The sequence below is a fragment of the Felis catus genome, chromosome A3, assembly GCF_018350175.1.
Source record: "Felis catus isolate Fca126 chromosome A3, F.catus_Fca126_mat1.0, whole genome shotgun sequence".
Lineage (NCBI taxonomy): Eukaryota > Metazoa > Chordata > Mammalia > Carnivora > Felidae > Felis > Felis catus.
In genome coordinates this window covers 35,053,976-35,076,243 of record NC_058370.1, presented here as the reverse complement: position 1 = coordinate 35,076,243, position 22,268 = coordinate 35,053,976, and the positions used below count along the sequence as shown (strand labels likewise).

The window sequence follows — 22,268 nt, the reverse complement described above, 5'->3', positions numbered from 1 at the left end:
ATGCAGTGAGCTCCAAGCATGGTGCCCAAAGCTGAATGGCATTTAAAGAAATAGCTCTTCGACCAGTTATTGCTGTAACCACTCCCACTTGATTGATTCATTCAAACAAAATGTGTTTGTTGAACATTTACCCTGGGCCAGGCTAGAAGGGAGATGCTATGAAAAAAGAACAAAACAAAGGCACCCCACACATGCCCCTCACCATTTTCAGAACTGTTCTTAAAAAAAAAAAAGCGGGGGGGGCACCTGGGGGCTCAGTCGGTTGAGCCTCCGACTTCGGCTCAGGTCACGATCTCACGCCCTGTGAGTGCGAGCCCCGTGTCGGGCTCTGTGCTGACAGCTCAGAGCCTGTTTCATTCAGATTCTGTGTCTCCTTCTCTCTCTGACCCTCCCCCATTCATGCTCTGTCTCTATCTCAAAAATAAATAAACATTAAAAAAATTTTTTTTAATAAAAACAAAATCAGTGACTTATTCTGCTTTTCTTTTCTTCAAAATCACTTCAGGATATGGGCTCAAGATCTGAAAGTAATTCCCAAGTCCCACTACTATTAATATTAACCTCCTTCCTATAGCTACAAAACCCCCCCAAAATGGCTACCCTTTTCAGAGAGTGTATTAGCGTTATGCTTAAAAAAATTACAGAACAATCTGTCTCATTTTCTTGTTCTACTGAGATGGTTATAGACTGAATGTTTGTGTTCCCTACAATTCATATGCTGAAGTCCTAGTCCCCAAGGTGATGGTATTTCGAAGTGGGACTTTTGGGAGAGAGTCAGGGTTAGATTAGGTCATGAGGCTAGGGCCTCCTAATGGGATTAGTGACCTTATAAAGAAGAAACACAAGATCTGTTCCTCCCCATATGATATGGGAGGCCATATGAAGACACAGAGAGAAGATGGCTATGTACAAACCAGGAAGAGGAACATTATCAGACATTGAACCTGCCAGCACCTTGGTCTTGGACTTCCCAAACTCCAGAAGGATATGAAATGTTTGTTGTTTAAGCCACCCAATCTATCTTTTTAAAACAACCAGAAATGACTAAAACAGAGACACAGAAAGTGTAGGGGAAAACATATTACTAAACAGTCTTCAAGGAAACATTTTTGATGGTGGTACACCTTGAATAGTGATTGGCAGAGCAAGAGAAGACAAGGCTTACCACAGAGTCCCCTATGACCAATGCCCTATGACACTGGAAGTCTGTTTAGAGACATTAAGTGGATCCTTCTCCTGCAGCCACATCTTTTGAGAGAGCATGCGAACACATGCACATGTGCACACACACACACAGGGGAGGGGCAGAGAGAGGAGGAGAGAGAGAATCTCAGGCAGGCTCCACACTGTCAGCACAGAGCCCAATTCGGGGCTCAATCTCACAAATGAAGAGATCATGACTGGAGCCAAAACCAAGAATCAAGCAATTAACCTACTAAACTACCCAAGTGCCCCTCTCATGGCCTCATGTTGATCAGCTATTCAAAGTCTGGTCAAGGTCATAATTTCCAAAGAACTTTTCCCAGCAACACAATCAGGCACAAACATACAGGCCTTGCAGCTTAAGGGTTCATTCATGGTGGACTTAACCACTTCAAGTCTCACCACAGCATTTGGCAAGCCCAGGTCTGGAAAACAAGTTCAAAGACATTTGTTCAATTATTGCTCAAGTGCTTAGATAACTATTAAACAAAGTTTTCCAGGGTACAAGAGCAAAAGCTAATCCAGATGGAATCACATTACAGACTCCCTGTCAATGAGATAATTGTTAGGAAATCTATGGCCCTTTTACCCCCTGCAGAATCTGCATCTGGGAGTCCTTGAATGGGTGAGGATGGGTATGAATGGGATCTTCAGCCAGGGGAGTTGGCAACAATGAAGTAGGACCCTCATGTCCCCAGTGACTGCAGTCCACCCCTCAGACTAGCAAGAGTGTCCATCTCTGTGTTCAAGACAGACGTTGTATTAGACATTCTACCTTTTCAAAACCTTGTGCAGAATGGGATTTTCGGTCAGAGCAGTATTCATGCTAAACAGGGATAAGGCAAGGGGTGGCCCTAAAGGACGGACTTTGGTGTGCATTCTTCCCCACTGCTATCCTCTACAGTCTGATCCTATCCTATACCTAACAAATTGCCCCACTTGGGGAATTCAGACCATAGCATCAGCTTTATAAGGCAACAGTTCTCTGTCAAGTGGTAGATTCTCCTTATGATATCGAAAATCTCTGAACAAGGAATACCAGTGCTCATGAAGGGGAACACTTTCGACACCTCCCCCGGATCATGTGATAGAATAATCCACAATGATGCCAACACACAGATTTTCATGATGGTGGGTATGTGGCCCCTTAGCTAGTTAGGACAACACAGGTTTCTGTTCAGAACCTTATGTTTCACTTACCTTGATGTAAAAGGAGTGATTTCAACACAAAAATTCCAGGGCCCATGTTGATTAATGTCTAACATTTAGGAATACTACATTTCTAAACAAGGCACTGGAGGCCCACACTCAGATTTTATAATGAATGTTATGTTCCTATGTTCCCCAATAATTCTTGTATGTACTTCTCCCTCTTTTCCTCATGTTCAACAGAGAGTAGACTATACTGGGTAGGGAAGTGTTCTGTTTTATCTAAGGCAAAGATCTTCAAAATTTTCAAGGTGAAGGGAACCTGAGGTTATCCATGCCAAATCCTAATTTCGAGGAAGATGGCAAAGTATAGAACACTGAAAACAAGAAAGCTTCAAATAAAGTGCTCCTGCATAACTCTGTTTTCTCCTTTGCTAAAGCAAGCATGTACATCAAGAGACTAGATGCCCACAGCCCTAGACTGCTAACCTCTGGCACATCTAATTCAGGATCTACTGAAGAAATATGCATTCCTCAGTGGAAAACCTGGGCAAACCAGCTGCATTTGTTTTCTATTACTCCCATAATGAAAAGCACAAACCTAGTAGCTTAAAACACAAATCTGTTATCTTAAAGCCAGAAGTGTCACAGAGGTCTCACTGAGCTAAAATCAAGGTGCCCACAGGGCTGTGTTCCTTTCTGGAGGGCCTAGGGGAAAAATCTGTTTCCTTACTATTCCCAGCAACCAGAGGCCATGCACATTTCTTGGTTCCTGGCTCCCTTCCTCCATCTTCAAAGCCAGCAATCCTAAATCAAGTAAGTCCAAGTTCCTTTCATACTTTGGATTTCTCCTGCCATGTCTTCTAACATTCCAGTTCACTCTCTTGCTCTCATTCATGTTCTTATTCTGACAACAATCAGTTAAGGTTCTCTGCTTTCAAGGACTAATGATGAGACTGTGACCACCTGTATTATCCAGGCTAATCCAGCCATCAAGGTGGTCCTTAACCTTGATCACATCTGCAACACCCTTTTTGCTAAGTAAGGTAAAATTTACAAATTCTAGAAATTAAGACTCAGACATCTTGGTGGGGGAGGGGGGCACTACTCTGCCTACCATATCTACCCACCCTTCTGACTCTCATCATTAAATGGACCCATAATCTATCTGATGACCAGGTCAGAAACCTAAAGGGCATGCCTAACTTAATCCCACCAATTTATATTCCACATGCAGTTAGTAGCTAAATTCTATGGACTCCGAATCCTGGGTCATGTACTGGTGCCCACTGTCTATACTCTCTGCTGTGCCCAAGATTGGGATTTCCCCGGGGGCGCCTGGGTGGCTCAGTCGGTTAAGCATCTGACTTCAGCTCAGGTCATGATCTCACAGTTCGTGAGTTCGAGCCCCGTGTCAGGCTCTGTGCTGACAGCTCAGAGCCCAGAGCCTGCTTCGGATTCTGTGTCTCCCTCCCTCTCTGCCCCTCCCTTGCTCATGCTCTGTCTCTGTCTCAAAAATAAAAAATAAAAAATAAATTAAAAAGGTTGGGATTTCCCCTGAATTCTTTACCTCTTTTTCTTCTGCCACAAACCTCAATTTGGTTTTCACTTAACTACACTGTCCTTCTAAGGCCATGTGCTTCAGGGCAAGGTGTGCTCCAGCCCAGGTCCAGGATATAAGTCTTGATTGGTCTAAGCTATTCATGGTGGCCCCTAAGACCTTTGCCATTTTTTGACACAAGCATAACATAGAAACCGTAATTCATGGAGTTAACCAACACAGATGTCACTCTACCTTGAGATTTCTTGTTAGGGAACATAATTATTTTGTTATTTGAGCCAAACTGAAGTTTCTTTGCTGTGAGAAACATTCTAAATGGTACATCACTCATTGAAATTATGTTAAATCCTACTCATTATTTTATTGCTCCTAGTCTCTCATCACCTCCAACCTTTGAGATGCACCCTCCCCATCGTCTACTTAGAAGAATACCTCTTCATAGCCATCAATCTTGTCAGGTGTTCCCCTATTCAAAATGTTTCAGTGATGTCCCATTACCCATAACATTGGTTCTCAAAAATCTGTACTTCTATCCCTCTAGAACAGCCTAGAAATAACTATGCAACTAAAAGTCAATTTTAAGTTAATACCTTAATTTTTTTCATCGTATAATCAAGAGTTAACAATGCAATTACAACAATGGATGTTGTAAGTGTCGACTTTTAAGTAAAATAGCTATTATATCACTCAAAGCCATAAGAATCTAAATCCTATAGTGAATTGGTACTTATCGTTAAAAGGTTATTTAAAAATAATTTAAAAATAAGTTCTTTAACATTCATGTTTTATCATTTCCTTTTCACATTTCCATTCTATTTCTGCAAGTTTTATCCTAATGAATTGATCTTTATTCCAAGTATTTTATTGACTGAACTATTTATTATACATCCCTACACCCACCAAAAATAGGCTTATCATTTAGAATTTTAAGTTTTGGGTTAATTTGAATTTAGCCCCTACGAATGAAGTAATTTCTTCGGAGTTATACAGTTACCAGTAAACAGCTGAAAAAAAATCACATAAATATTACAACATTTTGGTCAATTATTAAATATAAAGAGTAAAACTGGACTTGAAATGTACCTCTTGACAAGATACATAGAGCTTTAAAAAATTAACTCACACATCCATGGGCAAATATTCCCTAATGCTAAGATAACAAAGGTATAGCATCAATTTTATTCCAATTTTTATTTCTATACACAAATGCTGATAAATCCTTTTAGCCTAAATAAGCAGAGGAGTGTAGAAGAGTAGCTGCAGCCACAGCACTGAAATCTCTAAACTCCTTTGGAGCTTCAAGCCAAAGACCGTGGTCCATCATCAAATTCGTTTTTCTAAGTTTTTATTTATTAATTTTGAGAGAAAGTGTGTGAGAGGGAGGGACAGACAGAGAGAGAGCAAGAGAGAGAATCCCAAGAAGGTTATGCTCTATAAGGTCAGAGCCCAATGCGGGGCTTGATCTCACAAACCCATGAGACTATGACCTGAGCTAAAACCAAGAGTCAGATGTTCAACCAACTGAGCCACTCAGGTGCTCTGCATAAGCAAAGCACCCTCAGGGTTAGCACTTGGGATGTTTCACATTACAGGACTACATACCATATTAAAATTCCAGGAAGACAAGAGGAATGCCTTCCTTCAGTAAAAAGGGAGAAAAGAAAGCAAATGCATCCTAAGGAAGATCAACTTTAGCAAAGAGCACATATGAAGTTAAAACCTCGACAGCTATTCCCTTAAGAGTCTCTGAGCCCTTGCATGTATCCCAACAGAATATATTTATGCCCAAAGGTATACCTAAAGTCTTTTGGAAAATGGCAGCCCAGTGGGGAAAAAAGTCAAAGTGTCCCTGTATAGAAAACACAGATTTGATGTAGGCTCAAGTCCCATCGCCCACCTCAATCTCTCTACACCCGTTTGAGAAATTGCATTACGTATGCTGGATCTGAGTTTGCTTTTGAGAGGAACATGTGTCACAAAGACTTCCTTCCTTTACTACACTTTGACCTCTAGCCTGCTATTTTAGACCCAAGAGATGAGTCACTGAAATTTATACCGGCACCTTGCCCCTGGCTCAGGCCGTTTCCAGGGACTCTGCTCACTGTGGGACATAAATTAACAGCAGCAGCTTAACTAGCCATCATACCTTTAGGACGCAATCCTGTGTAATCTGACCACCCCACCATTATTTTTTATTCCCACCCTCTAGGAACAGTATTCAACAATACCAGCATTTCACACATACAGATGCAATTCATTTTACTACTCTATTCTTCTGTTCCACTGCTAACTGCTCTTCCTGAAGCTTTCCTCAATTTTCTCCTCTCCACCTCAGCTACAGAATGAGTCACCGTCTTCCCTTTTAGCATGCTGCTTTTACTTCTGTTGGATATTCTGCACATTCTTCTCAGTGTCATGACGACATGTGTGTAAATCTAGTCTCCTTGTCTCCACGGCGGCTGCATCCATTCATTCCATCCTCATTTGACCCCTGGGTCCTGAACATGCCTCCTTGAGAATTTTTTCCCTGCTGCCAGTCTATTCCTCCTGTTCCCTGCAGGATCATTCTTCCTCAGTTTCCTTCATCTGCACCCCATTGCCCACTGTGTATCTACTAGGTTCTTGCACCTTGCATCATGCAGTACTGGAGACTTCAGCTATACCCAACTAAACGAATACCACACTCATAGAACATTTACCTTTTCCCAAGTCGGAGGGGAAAAAAATAACAATTTTCTTGTGTTAGGGTTGCTATTCTTTTTCTGAAGTTTGCCACTTGCCTGTTAGTAATAGCCAGCAAATGATAAAAGTAAATACATATTAAGGGAAAGACACAGAAATCACTTACACGTAGTGTAACGGTTTGTGTATATGCTCATGGGTTAGAATTTTATGTTCTATAGAAAGATCTTATATTTACTAGCAAAATTGGTGTTCTTCATACAATAAAACTGATCCATATTTCTCTGCACATTTATGCATACAGGCAGTTATACACACATGTGTAATGGGAATATATACACATTAGATATCAACACGGAATTTCTATCTGTCTGCTATCACAGCACGTCAAAGCAGCTCCGTGGAAACTCTGAGGCATTGCTGGTGGGCATGTAAAATAGTTCAACCCTTTGGGAAGCCAGTTTCTTATGCAGCTGAACATGCACAGGGCCTAGTCATTCCATGCTTTCATTTGTAAGAAATCCTAGAAAAAGCATAAAGACTACCAAAGCAAAAAAGACTAAAAATCAAAAAAGACTAGTGGTTGCCTGAAATCAAGTGGTTGGGAGGGATGGGTTCCAAAAGGGCTTAAACAAGTTTTCTGTATGACTGTGGTCATGGTTACACTGGTATACACATTTGTCAAGACTCCTTGAAATGCAAAATGGACACTAATAATGGATGCACACTATTGCATGTGAATTATAGTTCAATATAATTAAGTGGCCCCATGGACTTTTCACATTTGGAGATAAGCCTATGGATGACCTGATTTGCCATAAACACATGCTTATGTGGTAGATATAAATTTTACTTTGAAGGACTTTGCAGAAGCAGCAAGGGGAGACAGAGTTCCTCTTTCCATATGCAATAACTTGGTGATTCATTTTAAAGATTTCAAGGAGTTGAAACATTAACACTTATGATAACTGTCACATTTTTAAAGATGGGAAGTAGGGCTATCAGAGATAGGAACAAATCAGGGGGTTCCAGGAATGAGAGTTGTGTTTACTTTGATACCCCCTAAGCTTTATGCCCTGTAGGTAGGTGCTCTAAGTAAGAACTATTTCTTCCTGATGCCAACCCACAGATTACTAATTCCAAGGCAAAATAAAAGGACTTTGGATGGTGTACTGAAATTGTAAATATTCTCAGTAAACATAGTTTATAGGAAGCAACATCCCTGGACACTGGGACTAGTAAACACATAAAATGATCTAGAAAGAGATCAAAAAGAGTTCATCCTTCCCCCACCCCCCACCCACTAGGGTGACCAAACAATACAGTTAAGGGCTCTTCGACTTGACTGTATATCAGAATCTCTTGGAGACCTTGTTAGAACAAAGACTTCTGAACCCCACCCCAAGAGCTTCTGATCCAGTAGGTCTGGAGTGGAGCCTGATAATTTGCATTTCTGGCAAATTCCCAGGTGATTCTAATGCCGCTGGCCTGAGAACCACACTTGAAAACCACTGCTAAATGCTCTAGTCTTTTGGACCAGTGAAAATTCTGGAACAGCCTTACCCATGAATAAAGCAAAAAGGGGTCTAATTTATTTCACTAGCTGTGCTATCAGCACCAACAACAATAAGAAAGGTCAAAAAGGAAAATGTTCACAATTCTTGGAAAAGATGGACAAATTGTTCCTGCTTCAGATACCTTTGTATATGAATGGGTTTTTCCTCAATTCTTAGGTTACTAAGCAGCTTATTTCTGACATTAATTTTGCCACTCTCTTATCAGCAAAAGCGGATATTATACTATGTTCTGCTGATAAATGGCAGTGTTGCAAGTTCAAAATGTACATCACTTTCTATTGTCAGATGAAAAAGACAAAGATACAAGAATTGTGAGGGAGGGACCAGAGGGTGAAAAGAAGAAACTACATGAAAAGGTGGGGGGGGGGGACCACAAATCACAACAGAACGAGAAATTCCCCAAGGGAAAAAGACTAGAGTTTGAGAGATTAATAGTCAAGGGACCAGGGAGGGGAGAAACAGCTTAATGAGTGTGAAGTTTGTTCTACAGATGAAAAGAAAACCACAATGTGAAAAGCACTTGAAATACACTTGAAATAAAAACAGAAGAAAAGTCAAGCGAAGAGAGAAAGAAGAGCTATTTTTAAAAATTATTCAACATTTATAAGTTAAGATATACCAATATCAGGGAAAATATTTCCATCTTATTTGTTGGATAAAAATCAAATTCCAGGTTAACAGAAATCAATTGCAGTTGTCCAACACTTTAGAGGTGACAGCCTGAAGGGTGACAGCTGTGTCACTGGGAGGAAGGGGTAGACTTAGGGTATGGTAGGCAGAATGATGGCTCTGTGAAGAAGCCCACATCCTAATTCTTGGAACCTATGAATATGTTACTTACATGGCAACAAGGACCTCAAAAACATGATTAAGTTAAGGGTCTTGAGGTGAGTGGGCCCAATGTCATCACAAGGGCTCTTACAAATGGTAGACGGAAGCAGGAGAATCAAAGGAGATAGGACAATGGAAGCAGAGGCCAGAGTGACAAGGTCTTGAGCTACTGTGGAATGTGAGTAGCTTCCAGAAGCTGGAGAAGGTAATGAATTCTCCCTTAGAGTCTCCATAAACAACACAGCCCTGCAGGCCAGTTTTAGACTTCTGGTCTCTAGAACTCTAAGATGATACATCTGTGTTGTTTTAAGCCACTAATTCATGGCGATTTGTTACAGCAGCAACAAGAAACTAATACAAAAATCTTGAGTTCAACCCAGCCTCCCCAAGAGTACATGCCTCCTCTAATGGAGGGAACACAAGTCCCAGTTTTGACAGGTTCCCTAATTTGTTAGGACATGTGGAAAATTTGTTGGCATAAAGTTACAACTAGTAACACCGTGTAGGACAAACTGTGACCTCAACATTGATTGTCATTGGTTTTTGAGGCAGGGAGATACATCCAATCATGTGACACAGCTAGACAAAAGACTAAGAAGATGGATAAGCCAGTAAGTCTTCTCTGGCTCAGTGCTTCTCTTCAGACCCCAACCACATCAAAGCATGTCCACACAAAGAGCTCAGCTGCTGACAGAACCCCTACATTTCAGACCAGAATACACAAAGCAAAGTGTATAACATTCTCTGCTCCCAAGTCATTCAGAAGCTGAACTTCAGAGTTCGATTTTTCTTACATTCTAGATTCAATAGGGCCTAACTGCTCTACAGAGTCATTCTGGAAAATTATCTTAGAAAAATAATTTGTTCTTCGCAGATGAAAGGAATTATTAAAGGGGTGAATGTTTAATATATTTTTTAATGTATTTATTTTGAAAGAGAGCACATGTGCACAAGTGAGCAGGGCAGAGGGGCAGAGAGAGAGGGAGAGAGAATCACATGCAGGCTCCACATGGTCAGCATGGAGCCCAACACGGGGTTCAAACTCGCAAACCATGTGATCATGACCTGGGCCGAAATCAAGACTCAGATGCTTAATGGGGACACCCATGCACCCCAAATAATATGCACCCCAAAAGGGGTGAATGTTGAACTATTACTGAAATATGGCCAACTGCATGGTAACTTAAAAATGAAGATAAAAAGAAACAAAACGCCAAATAGATTTTGCCTCAAAATAATCCTTCTATTAATTCTAAGTTGATAGGAAAGAGGAAAAATGAAGTTAATCACATTCATGGAGACAAGTGGCCTCTCAATATTCAGACAATCAGCCAACAATACTTATTGAGTGAAGGCTCTCCAAAACACTAAACAAGAAAAGGTGAAAAGGTAGAAAATGTAAAAGAAACGTTAAGAGAGGGCTCTTGCACAGAGGAATTTACATCATTAAGACAAAGCTAATATATACCATAATTAGTGAGCAATTATCTGCCCTGAAGAATGATGCCAAAAGGTTTTTAAGTCAATACAATAGGTCCTCACAAAACGGAGGAACAGGCAGACATTTGACGTGAGAAAAGCTTCAAGATGGTTGGGCTTCATGCTGACCCTTCAAGAACAGGTAGGATGCACGTAGAAAAAGGGGAAGATACCCCACTGAACAGAAAGGAGTTTGTTGACTGCTCTCCTGTCCTGGAAGCTTAAACTTTTAATTGAAGGTTAAAATATAATAAAAACTTGCATAAATGGCAGCCTTTTTTGGGAGGATGAGCATATCATAAATGCAGGAGTTCTGCAGGATTGGAGACATGATCACTGATATTTCTTTCTATTTCAGAGGGAAGGGTATTATTAGAGGGGGAAACTTCCCCCACCATTTCCCACAATTCTCTACCTTGTCACACGTTTGTACGAGTTATACACACACACACACTCCACCCCCACCCCCCACCCACCTCTTACTTAGGTATTTCATCTTACAATATAATTGAAGTCTCCTACTGGGGGAAAGTTGCTTAGATTTAGAAGCTGAATTTATTTTTCTTAAAATATGGCTCTGAGTTATTTTATCAGTACTAACTTCAGCAAGTGTTTGCCAAAATTACTCCTGTCCTTTCATCTCTGAAAGGAGCAACAATAAATTAAGTAGCTTGGAAAACAATAGAGTAAGCATGTGTATAGGGATTGTTTTTTCTGGCCTAGTTAACTTTACATAGATAGTTAACTTTCTGTATTCTCCCTAATGATATATAGCCAGTCTCTGGTTTAAATTTATTTTTTTCAGTTTTTTTAATGCTTATTTTGAGAGAGAAAGGGAAAAACTGAGCAAGAGGAGAGAGGGAGAGATGGTGGGAAGAGGCGAGGGGAGAGAGGGGAAAAGCGGGGGAGAGGGGAGGGGAGAGATAGAGACAGACCCATTGAGACTCCAGGCTCTGAGCTGTCTGCACTGAGCCCAACGTGGGGCTCAAACTCCTGAACCGGGAGATCATGACCTGAGCCAAAGTCAGATGCTTAACTGACTGGGCCACCCAGGTGCCCCTGGTTTAAATTTTTGAGTAGATAACTGTTGAGTATTTGTTCAATTTGGTTCTAAGGGTCATATACTGTGCTTTTAAAAACTGCTGGGATATTTTATTGCATTCCTTTACAAGCAAGAAAACAAACTTCCTATTAAATGATGTACCTTTAAAAAAATCACTATAAATTTCTATCGAGTATTCTGGGGCAAGACTGTATAAAAAAAAAAAAAAGCTTCTGAGCACCTACCATATCATATCTCTAACTCAGTTTTACTCTGGGTTTTTACAGCCAAAAACAGTCAAATAAACCCATTGCTTATAGTTCACTGTTCACTGAAAAAGCAAAATATGCCTAAATGTAAGTAACAGTTGAAGAAGCTACATGGCCTTTCAGAACATGAGTCACATGCTCCATTAAAGTGTGTTACAGTGACTAATGTGAATGAAAAAATAAAAAATGGAAGTTTTAAGGCACTTTAAAAGAATTCCATTTGAGTACTTTATAGCCCCTGAACAACTTTATGAACTCATTCATTTTGACCATACCCTTTCTGCTAGGCTACTTTCGGGTACATATTAAAACACCACTTCTTTGTCACCAAAGACACTGTGGGGTGTTTTTTTTGCTTCCTAGTTACAGGTCATTCTGAGAACCTGGCATTTCAAGCAAGTTGCCATCTGGACAGTGGAGGTTTTACACAGCTCTGTGTATCCACATCAGCATGGATCCAGATCAATCCTGTCCTTCGTGAAGTATTGGGGGTGAAGCAGACACAACAGCATACAAAAATGGAACATCAGATGTTAAGACAGTCCTGGGAACAAAGCTTTCTGTTCCAGATACAGGCTTCCAGTTATGGAATGAGTAAGTCATGGGGATGAAAGGTACAGGAAACGTAGGGAATATGGTCAGAGAGACTGTAATAGTGTTGCATGGTGACCAATAGTAGCTTCACTTGTGGGGAGCACAGCGTCATGTACAGAGGTGAACCGCTATGTTGTGCACCTGAAACTAATGCAACATTGTATGTCAACTATACTCAAAAAGGTAAAATAAAAATGCCTCTAGATTTGGGAGGGAAAAAAAAAGTGAACCAACATCTATCAGGCTTAGTGAGGAGGTAAATACATCCTCAAATAAAATCTTCACAGCAAACAGCTGGCCAGAGAAATTAGGTGTGTTGACCCAAAGAATCTTAGAATATGGTTACCTCCAGATTTCCACATCTCAATTTATATATTCTCACCAACCATGTTGTATAATGTTAGAAGAATCAACCAAGTCATTGGGAAATAATTCGTGCCAAGTAAAAACCGGATACTCTAATTTACTGTTGTTAAAACTTTAATTTTTTATCAGAAATAGCACCATGAGTTAGTCTAAATAAGCTAAATATTAACTTATTAGAAAGTGTGATACAATCTATATTTCAAAGTAAGAGAGTAAATGTGTATGAAGTAAAATTGATCAAAGTGTAGTCTGAGAAAAATAAACTGATCAACAATCACTTATTTGATCAAGGAGTTCTTTTGTGGGGGAAGCGTCACAAAAGCACAAACAAGCTGAGAAAGCACATGAGGAACTTTCTCAGTGACAGTAATGTTCTGTATCCTGCCAGGGATTGATTTATACAGGTGTATGCATTTGTCAAAGCTCAACTTATATACAATTAAGAGTATGTGCATTTCATCATAAGTTAATTTCACATAAAAATATTGAGCTCTAGTTGAAATAAACATGTTGAAATATGCAAACTGATGCCTGTAGTTTGTTTTTAAAGGCATCAAAATTAAGACAGTGAGATGGATCAGGGAAAGGTAGATGGATATGTGAGGATATAAAATATTAATGGTGGAATATAGGTGAACAGAGTTCTACATTGTAAAACTCCAATTACCAAATGTGTGACATTCTCCTTTAAAACACTGAAGAAAATGGGAAAGGAATCACTGAAGAATACAAACTATCACACTGCCACCCCACTGCCCACTCTCTTCGAGAGTTTACATGGTATCTAGGACACAGGAAGAACATTTAAGTTGAAAATTCAAAGCACAAATATAACAAGCTGAGACATGGAAGCTGTTTTAAACATACACATACACACACACCTGCCTGAAACTGGTTGATTACATGGGAAAATTGTGTGTTGAGTGCAAGAGAAGTAGCTACCCGCAGTTTCTAGATCTAAAATCAGCAAGGCGCATCTGGCTGGCTCAGTCAGTGGAGAATGCGGATTCCGGGCTTGTGAGTTCATACCCCGAGCTGAGTGTGGGGGATTATTGAAAAAAAAAAATCAAGGCACCCGGGAGGTTCAGTAGGTTCAGCATCTGACCTCGGCTCATGATCTCACGGTTCGTGGGTTCAAGTCCCACATTGGGCTCTGTGCTGACAGGTCAGAACCTAGAGCCTGCTTCAGATTCTGCCTCCCTCTCTGCCCCTCCCTGACTCACACTCTGTCTCTCTCTCTCCCAAAAATAAGCATTAAAATTTTTTAATAAAATAAAATCTTAAAAATTAAAAAAGAAAATCAGTGAGCTGAAGTAGGGCAGCTGCAAGCCAGGCTGTGCAGAAGATGCTGTCAGAAGACCCAGGTCCAAGACATGAGTCAAACCCAAGGCAGTAAAAGGCTCCTAATGGGTGGGAAGTGACAGCAGAAGAAGCAGAGGAGGTGTGGGTAGTGGCAGCAGAGCAGAGAAAGAGGTTTGTACTGAAGGGGCAAGGGGCAGGGCTGCAGGCCACCAGGAGTCCCAGGAAGGAACTGCTACAGCAACTCATCGCAGGTTACAATGCCCCACGTTCCTTCCAGAGAAACCAGCAGGTCACACATCACTTACATCATCTATGAAGGGGCCAGTGTCTACAGTTCGTCAATTCACCTCCATCACGTGCTCAGTTATTGGCTTTGCAAACTGATCAGCTGGTGCTGACTAGACCATGTCTAATATGTTAAAAATAACCACCTGAGTAGGTATTGATACTGAGGCTCCTCACCAGGCAAAGTGTGGTCGCTGAACCCAGAGCATTAGCAACACCTGGGGGCTTGTTAGAACTACAAAATCTCAGGCCTCATCCCACACCTGCTGTTAGAATTTACCATTTAACCCAATCACAGGTGATTCATATTCACATTCAAGTGTGAGAAGCAGGGAGCGAGCTTACAAGCCTGCAGACCAAGCCTTGATAACTCAAAGCTTCTCAATAGTTTTTGTTTTGCGGGGATGGGAAGGGAGAGGGGAGAGAGGACATGCACACAGGGGAGAGCACAGGGCAAGGGAGAGAGAGAATCTTAAGCAGCCTCCACACACAGCATGGGCCCGACCCCATGACCCTGGGATCATGACAAGACCTGAAATCAAGAGTCCCGACACTTAACTGACTGAGCCACCCAGGCACCCCTCAATAGCAGAGCCTTAACTTCAGACACAGAAGACAGGTACAGGCAAATAGGTGAGTAGTAAACCCTGGACACTGGTCTCCTGTAAGCACCTTCCTCCGACAACGGCCCCTCTCTGGGAGGCTTCAGTCCTAGCCTCCACCTGTGCAGCACAACCACCTCCAGCCCCAAAGCATGCCCCCCTCCACCCGCCCCCACCGAGTCTATCAAAATGAAACACAGTTGAACCAGTTTTGAACATCTGGCCAGGTTTCATATCCTGCAATATTCTGCCTGTCTCTGGAGAGTGGATCACTTTGCATGTAATTGCTGTTCAATAGAAGAAGCGTATAAAGGGTTTTCTCCAACAGGTAACAATCAAGAGTTCAGGCAGCTGTCTGTTCCAACAGTAAGAGCCAGCTGTGAAAGTTCTTCAATCCCCTTAAAAATAGCCACAGAAGGTCACATTTTATTCATGTACACATCTGTCTAAAATTGATTTTAATGATGTTTTGTTTATTTCAATCATTATAATAAAGACTGTTTAATGCTCATATCTGTGGCTCGTCGTGGTTCACGCAAAGCTAAAGGTTTCACCTTTTTTCATAGTGACATGTCTTTAAAGGTACTAAAACATCCCTGACAAAATAAAGTACACAAACATGAAGTATTTTTCTAAAGCTATCAGAAGTCAGTTCTTCTGTGCTAACTGCAAGTTTTATACTTCACCATCACTCCTTTGTCCCTGAATATGGGTCATCACAGGAAAATGGTTTTTAAAAAGACTGTCACCAAACACATAAACCAAATCTGAAGTTATTAATTTCCATTCTATTACTTCAGGAAGGAATTTTACATAGTGTCTGATTAACCTTCCAAGACAATGGATCAGTACATTTCCAGTAGGTACAAAGTAAATTTTCATCCTCGCTTATTTAAGAAGAGACTTTCAAAAACAATCATTCTGCCTACCTTAATACAGTTGAACCAAAAAAGTGGAAATCCAAACATAGTATTGTAATAGGTCCTATAGTTTTATTGCTAATTACAAAAAATAAAAATTAACTTTGTAGCAATTTATGCATGATGGAAAAAATATTCAGTGTTCACACTCTGTGCTTTATTGCATCATACTGAAGTATTCACAGAAAATATTTAAGAGACTGGTTAAAAAAATTTTTTTTGCTAGACTTTATTTTTTAGAGTAGTTTTAGATTCGTAGTAAAACTGGATGAAAGGTACAGAGATTTCCCATATTCCCCCTGCCCCCACATACGTAATTTTTAAAACAGATTTGCAAAATGCTAAATGACACAGAAAAATACTACCAATCAAATCATATGAGAAATGCCCTACTGAAAAATCTACTTGAGTTACAGTTAGATTTAGGGAATTTTTTTTTAAAGAGACAATAAATCCGTATCTAATGCCAGAATTACCGCAAGACAGTGTCTAATACAATTTGTCTTAATTTTGTCTTGGGTTTCTCCGTTATTAGAAAGTCTGAAGAAAAAAAAATAAAACAATCTTCATAAAAAAGTTTGAGTGGCGTGAGAAATTTAAAGACAACAGTATTTTCTTTTCTACCACTACCCCTTCAGAGACCATGAAAGCAAAATTGTGGTAGCCCTTCTACAAGCTATTAAAAAAAAAAAAAGCAAACTTACCCAAAACTACCCCCCTTTGTAAATCTTAACTGCCACTCATACAGCCATTTTTCAGTATGTTCTCTTACCTGAAAAGGAGAGAGTAGGATTTAGACTTCACCCAGTCAGAAACAGGCTCTCGAGAGTATGCCTGATGCAGGCTGAGAAGTGCAGGGACGACCACTCTTTTTAGGATAAGCTCACTCTTTCCAGAAGGGAAGAAGGGGGGCAAGACGCTGGGGATGAGCAAGCTCCCGCACCAGCAAACGAACGTTAACAAGACTGGTCCTCTCCGCAGAGTCCCACCCCTTGGCCACAAAGTGAGAGGCCAGGCGAACAGTGCCCACAGCCACAACAAAATATCCAGACAGAGTGGCTAAGAGAGACGCTGTTCACCCTTCCAAGCAGAACAACAAATGCAAGCAAATGCTTTTTACAGGCATCTTGCCGAGGAGCTGCCCAGGAATGAGTAAGAGGCCCTGCACACCAGAAGTACCACTTGATCAGATGTTGGGGTTTAATCAACAGGCAGGGTAAAATGTGCAACCTACCCTTGAACTCTTCCCGAAAACAAACCTTTAGGTTTTTTTCTATAAGGAAGGCCACAAAAGATTCAAGATACAAACGTTAAGGAAAGCAGAACCCAATGCCCACAATTGAGGAAATGTAGTAACTTACATGTTGCTGAGAACCTTTGTTTCCACTTCCCCATCTGGCTGCCACCTTTGCCTGTTTTCCTCCTTTATAATCCCACGGGGTTCAAGAAAGGAAATCAAACTTTTTGAACTTTCAGGTTACTAGTCATGTGAATATAAAGAAAAGAATATCCAAAGTGAGATCTGGAGATCATCTCCCTTGCCTAGATAGTGAAATAGACTTTTGTCCTCTAAATAGATCAAGAGGATTTTAATTCTACATCATGTTAAGATGCTAACACATACTTATACATACGGGATTTATCCACCCATCAGCACTAGCATGGCAATCAGCACTAGCTAGAGCCATCAGCACTAGCATGGCAATGAAAAAAAAAATCAGCTTTTGCCAACATGTGCCAGAGAACATAAAACGTTTCCCAAAACGACATTCCAGGGTAAAGTTTTAGGATGGTCAACCTACATGAACATCACTAGAATCCTATACTGCAGGATTTCTGAATTTTTAATATGTTCATATTCAATCTATTAAGTTTTTTGCATTGCTTCCCAAACTTACTTAATCACGAAACCCTTCGAGGGCCATTCAGAGAGAACTGTATCTCAGGAGACTAATTTGGGAAATGCTAATAACTAGATTCCACTTGCCAGTTTTTAAGCAACAAACCTGACATCGTGATTAGTTTCCAAAGCACTTAGAAAAGCTATTATCAGGCTTCCCATCTATCTCAACTTGCACTATAGCTCTGAAAGTACAATGTGATCCATTTCCATATTACTCATCATCATCAGGCTAAACCTTTCTCAATGAAAGCATGTGGAATGGAAGCATACTACTATATTCAAGTTACACAGGAAAATAGGAGGTAGAGGATGGCATCTATCCTCAAGAAGCTGGACATGTTGTTTTAGACCTCAACAGTTATGATAGGGGGCACGCGGCTACACCATGGTTACCCATTTGTCTTCAAAAGTCAAATGTCAGACCTCAGATATTAACATCCAGCCAATGTATACTACAGAGAGGGCACCCCAGGCAAAAATACTAACATCTAGCCAGGTGTAAGCATTAAAATCACCCAAATGCAATATCAATTGCATCCATATGTGCATAGGTCAGCCACTTTGACACACAGACTCACAAAGAGGAAAACGGAGTCATCTGCCACCAGCAGACCATGTGTAAACACCTGACTCCCACTTCAAACACTTCCATTTATCTTGAATCTTAGGGTCCTGTAATCCCCACAGATCCCCACAGTCTACCGCCCTCATTTGTATGAAGAAGCAGGATTTCAGGATAGAACCAGAACAGACTGGTGGTTCACAGCTGTTGCACCGAGATAATTAAGTGAACTCTGAACTGTTGTCCAACCGCCCCAGCTACTCCAGAGCACACTACTCCACACAAGCAATTTTTCCCAACTATGTCATTTTAAAGGCAAAAATCTTCCTAAAATGAGTTACATTCCTCTAATCCTTCCAGTAAGATATTGAATATGATTTTTAAATTGCCTTAATTCATATAGATTCTACCGAATAGAATTCTCTATTAAAGAGACTAATACATTGAGAAACAATTATTTTACTTAAAAAATGATTCAAAGAATACAGGATGGTGTGATGTTTAGCAAGGAGCTTAATTTCCCTGAGCCTTATTTTCTTCGTCTGTAAAACAAGCAATAAAAATCACATAAAATAATAATATCATGAGGCTGCATGAGAATCAAAAGAAAAATACAGCAGCGCCTGGGTGGCTCGGTCAATTGAGCATCTAACTCTTGATTTCTGCTCAGGTCACGATCTCACGGTTCGTGAGTTCGAGCCCCCCATTGGGCTCCTCACTGACAGTGTAGAGCCTGCTTGAGATGGTCTCCCCCTCTCTCTGCCCCTCCCTCCCTCAAACAAGTAACTTTAAAAAAAGAAAAATACAAACTCCAAAGCTCTGGACAAATTCAAGACACATATCATGCTATTACAGTATCTCAAGACGTTCTTTTAGCCACTGTTTAGCAAAAACCAGGGAGCTAACCAGAGTCCCTGTTTACCATGAGGAACACCCATCTGTGTCTCATTATAATAAATGGATATAGGCTGAGATGTCTTAACCATTGTGAAAGTAACACAGGTTTGTTTAATTAAACAGTTCAGCCCACAGAAGACAAAATTAAAAGTAAAAACTCCATCTTTCATATTAATTACCACCACTGCTGAGTTTTAGCATGCATTCACCTGTAATCACTTTTAGGTGGCTCATATTCAAAACAGTTTCCTTCTAATGAATGAATCTATCCCATTTCAATTATGGTTTCTAATAACCAGGTGATCTAAATCCTATCATTTCATTTTTTCAGGCTTCCTGGTTTGATATTTTCCTTTGCTGTTCCTTTTTGGAATATACTTTAAATATGAAATGGAGCCAGGCAATGATGGTGTACAGCATGTTATGAAAAGGTTATAAATCTCACCACACACACACACACACACACACACACAAATAGTATTTGAAGTGATGAAGGTGTTAACGACCCTTATTTTAAAAGTCACATTCGACAAGACACGTATTCAAATCACCACGTAGACCTTAAACCTACACAATGGTGACATACACCAATTATGACTCATTAAAGCTGGAAAATACAGCCCTACTCAATAAATACAGCCATAAACAAAATTATGACTACACATGTGAAGTGTGTAAAAGGACCACGGCCCTCTGATACCTTTAACCTCTCCATTTTCTCCTTTTACGTTCAATTGACCAGTGCAATAATAAAAACATTCAAGAAAGAGGGGAGGGGAAGGTGTACACTTTATATTCAATTTTAAGTACGCTCCACACCCAGCATGGAGCCCAATGCAGGGCTTGAACTAACAACCCCAAGATCAAGACCTGAGCTGAGATCAAGATTCAAATGCTTGGGCGCCTGAGTGGCTCAGTAAGCCTCTGACTTCGCCTCAGGGCATGATCTCACGGTTCGGTTCGGTTCGTGAGTTCAGCCCCTTAAGGAGCTGGCTCCCTGTTGTCAGGGATCCTGATCCTGTAGTCCCCCTCTCTCTGCCCTTCCCCCCACTCATGCATGTGCTCTCTCAAAAATAAATATTAAAAAAAAAAAGACATTTAACCGACTTGAGTCACCCAGGCACCCCTAAAGGTGTACATTTTAAACTTACACAATGTTATATGTCACTTCTATCTCAATAAATATAGAAAATAAAGTCAATACAGGTATAGTAACTATGCAAAAAGAAAATTATAGATCTTAATATAAAAACAACAATATAACCAAGAGATTGGATGAAAAGATGAGAGGAAGTAGGACTGTTCATTTTTTTTTAAATTTTCATATCTAGGAGTCAACAGATACTGTATAAAGTTAGTAAATCAATGAATATAAGGTTTGTTATTACTCACAACTGTGATAATTATCACACACACGAAAAGACAGTTTTATACACTTAAATTATAGGAAAAAAAGCGCGGATAACCCAAGACACAAAGAAAACCTCAAACTCTCGGAGCAAGCCCTGCTTCTGGGGAGACCCACCTGTGCCTTCAAGCTCTCTGTTCCAAGTAAGGGCTTTCTGCCTCAGCTTTGCAGAGCCCCCGCCAGTCGGGGCACTAGGGGAGCTGTGCTTGAACCTTCCTTGGAGTTGTTCCAAACATCACCAAAATTTGGCAGACATGCTTTAGAGTCTGAACAATTAGGGGTTATCCATTTCCTTCTCTCAGTGAAGATTACCCCCTCTCCACTTTTCCGTGAAGGTTTTCATCTCTGCAGTTCCAGGGAAAAGAATGGACACGTTCACCCAAATTCCCTTGAACCAGAAACCCCCACCTCCCAACTTGCTTGAAGTTTCTAATTGCTTTCTCCATTCTTTAGTTTTCCTGCCTCGCCACTGCCTCCCTCTAACCGCCTCTTCCCTTTCAAATCTCTCAGTGCCAAAATCAGCGGTGTGCTGAGCTAGGCTACACTGCCAGCAAAAGACAAGGGTGGGCCTCTCTTCCCACGTCCAGTGCTGGTGGGAGCACCTCACCATGGCAGTCTGCAGACAGTGCAAACCAAGTTTCCTGCCCCCTCCCCAGAGCCAGGTGTTAAGTGTTAACTAGCACACCACCAGAAACGCCTGGGAATTTAAAAAACAGGTTTTTTTTTAGAACTGTGTGGAAAGGAAGAACGTAAGAATGTTTAATGAGAACAAGACTTCTATTTTGGCTTTTCTTAATGAGTTGATAGAGAGACAGCTTTACCTATTTGACACGGCCAGGTAAGCAGCCTCAACAAGACAGAGCAGTGTTGCTGGAATACCATAAAACCAGTGAACATGAATGAAGGCTGTGTTTCCAGGGTAAACAGCACTCTTTACCAATTCCCTTTAGTATATATTATACAGCATCTTTCCCCGTAGTAGCTCTAAACTGTACATTAAGCCTATTTTTTGACTCTCAGTACTAAGGACTTTAAGGAAGTATCAGCATGTTCATATCCTGAGACATAACGAAGAAGAAAACTTTTAGGTTCAGGCAGATCTGCCTCTTTCCTTTCTCCTCCCTCTCCCCAAAATCCCAACACACACACACACACACACACACACACACACACACACACACACACATCACACTTCTACCTCCTTTCCCCCCCAAAAGTCTATTGATTAAAAAGTAAAACAATTAAAAAAAACAATTATATAATAGCACCCTTGATCCTTTCAACCTCCGTAAAGATGGAATGGAAAGCCAAGGACTCTGTATACTCAAGGTAAAGTCAACGCATTGTTCTAGGGAACAAAAGATAACTTAGCAGAGAGGATTATTTTAAAGCATGGTAAGGACATGCTAACAAACACTGCCAACTCCGTCTGCCTAGACCAACCACCTACTGAATCATGAAAGAAAGGACAAAAGCAAGAAAAAAACAGTCTTTGAAGAAATAAACTAAAATTAAAGATATGAACTTTGGGGCACCTGGGTGGCTCAGTCGGTTAAGCGTCTAACTTTGGCTCAGGTCATGATCTCACGGTTCATGGGTTTAAGCCCCGCGTCAGGCTCAGTGCTGACAGCCTGGA

The 22,268-nt window shown here is 40.7% G+C and overlaps 1 protein-coding gene across 15 annotated transcripts in view; it reads right to left on the bottom strand.

The window, feature by feature from the left end:
* Positions 1–22,268, bottom strand: part of PLCB4 (phospholipase C beta 4) — a 419,557-nt gene that overhangs the window by 291,646 nt on the left and 105,643 nt on the right. Inside the window, exon 1 of one of the 15 annotated variants that reach the window (XM_045053874.1) lies at positions 20,750–20,965. The exons of 13 other annotated variants lie outside the window; for them this stretch is intronic. The gene's annotated coding sequence lies outside the window, so the exon portion shown is untranslated. Of the gene's footprint in view, positions 1–16,634; positions 16,917–20,749; positions 20,966–22,268 lie in introns of those variants that run through there. One more of the 15 variants, XM_019826823.3, reaches the window with a different exon arrangement.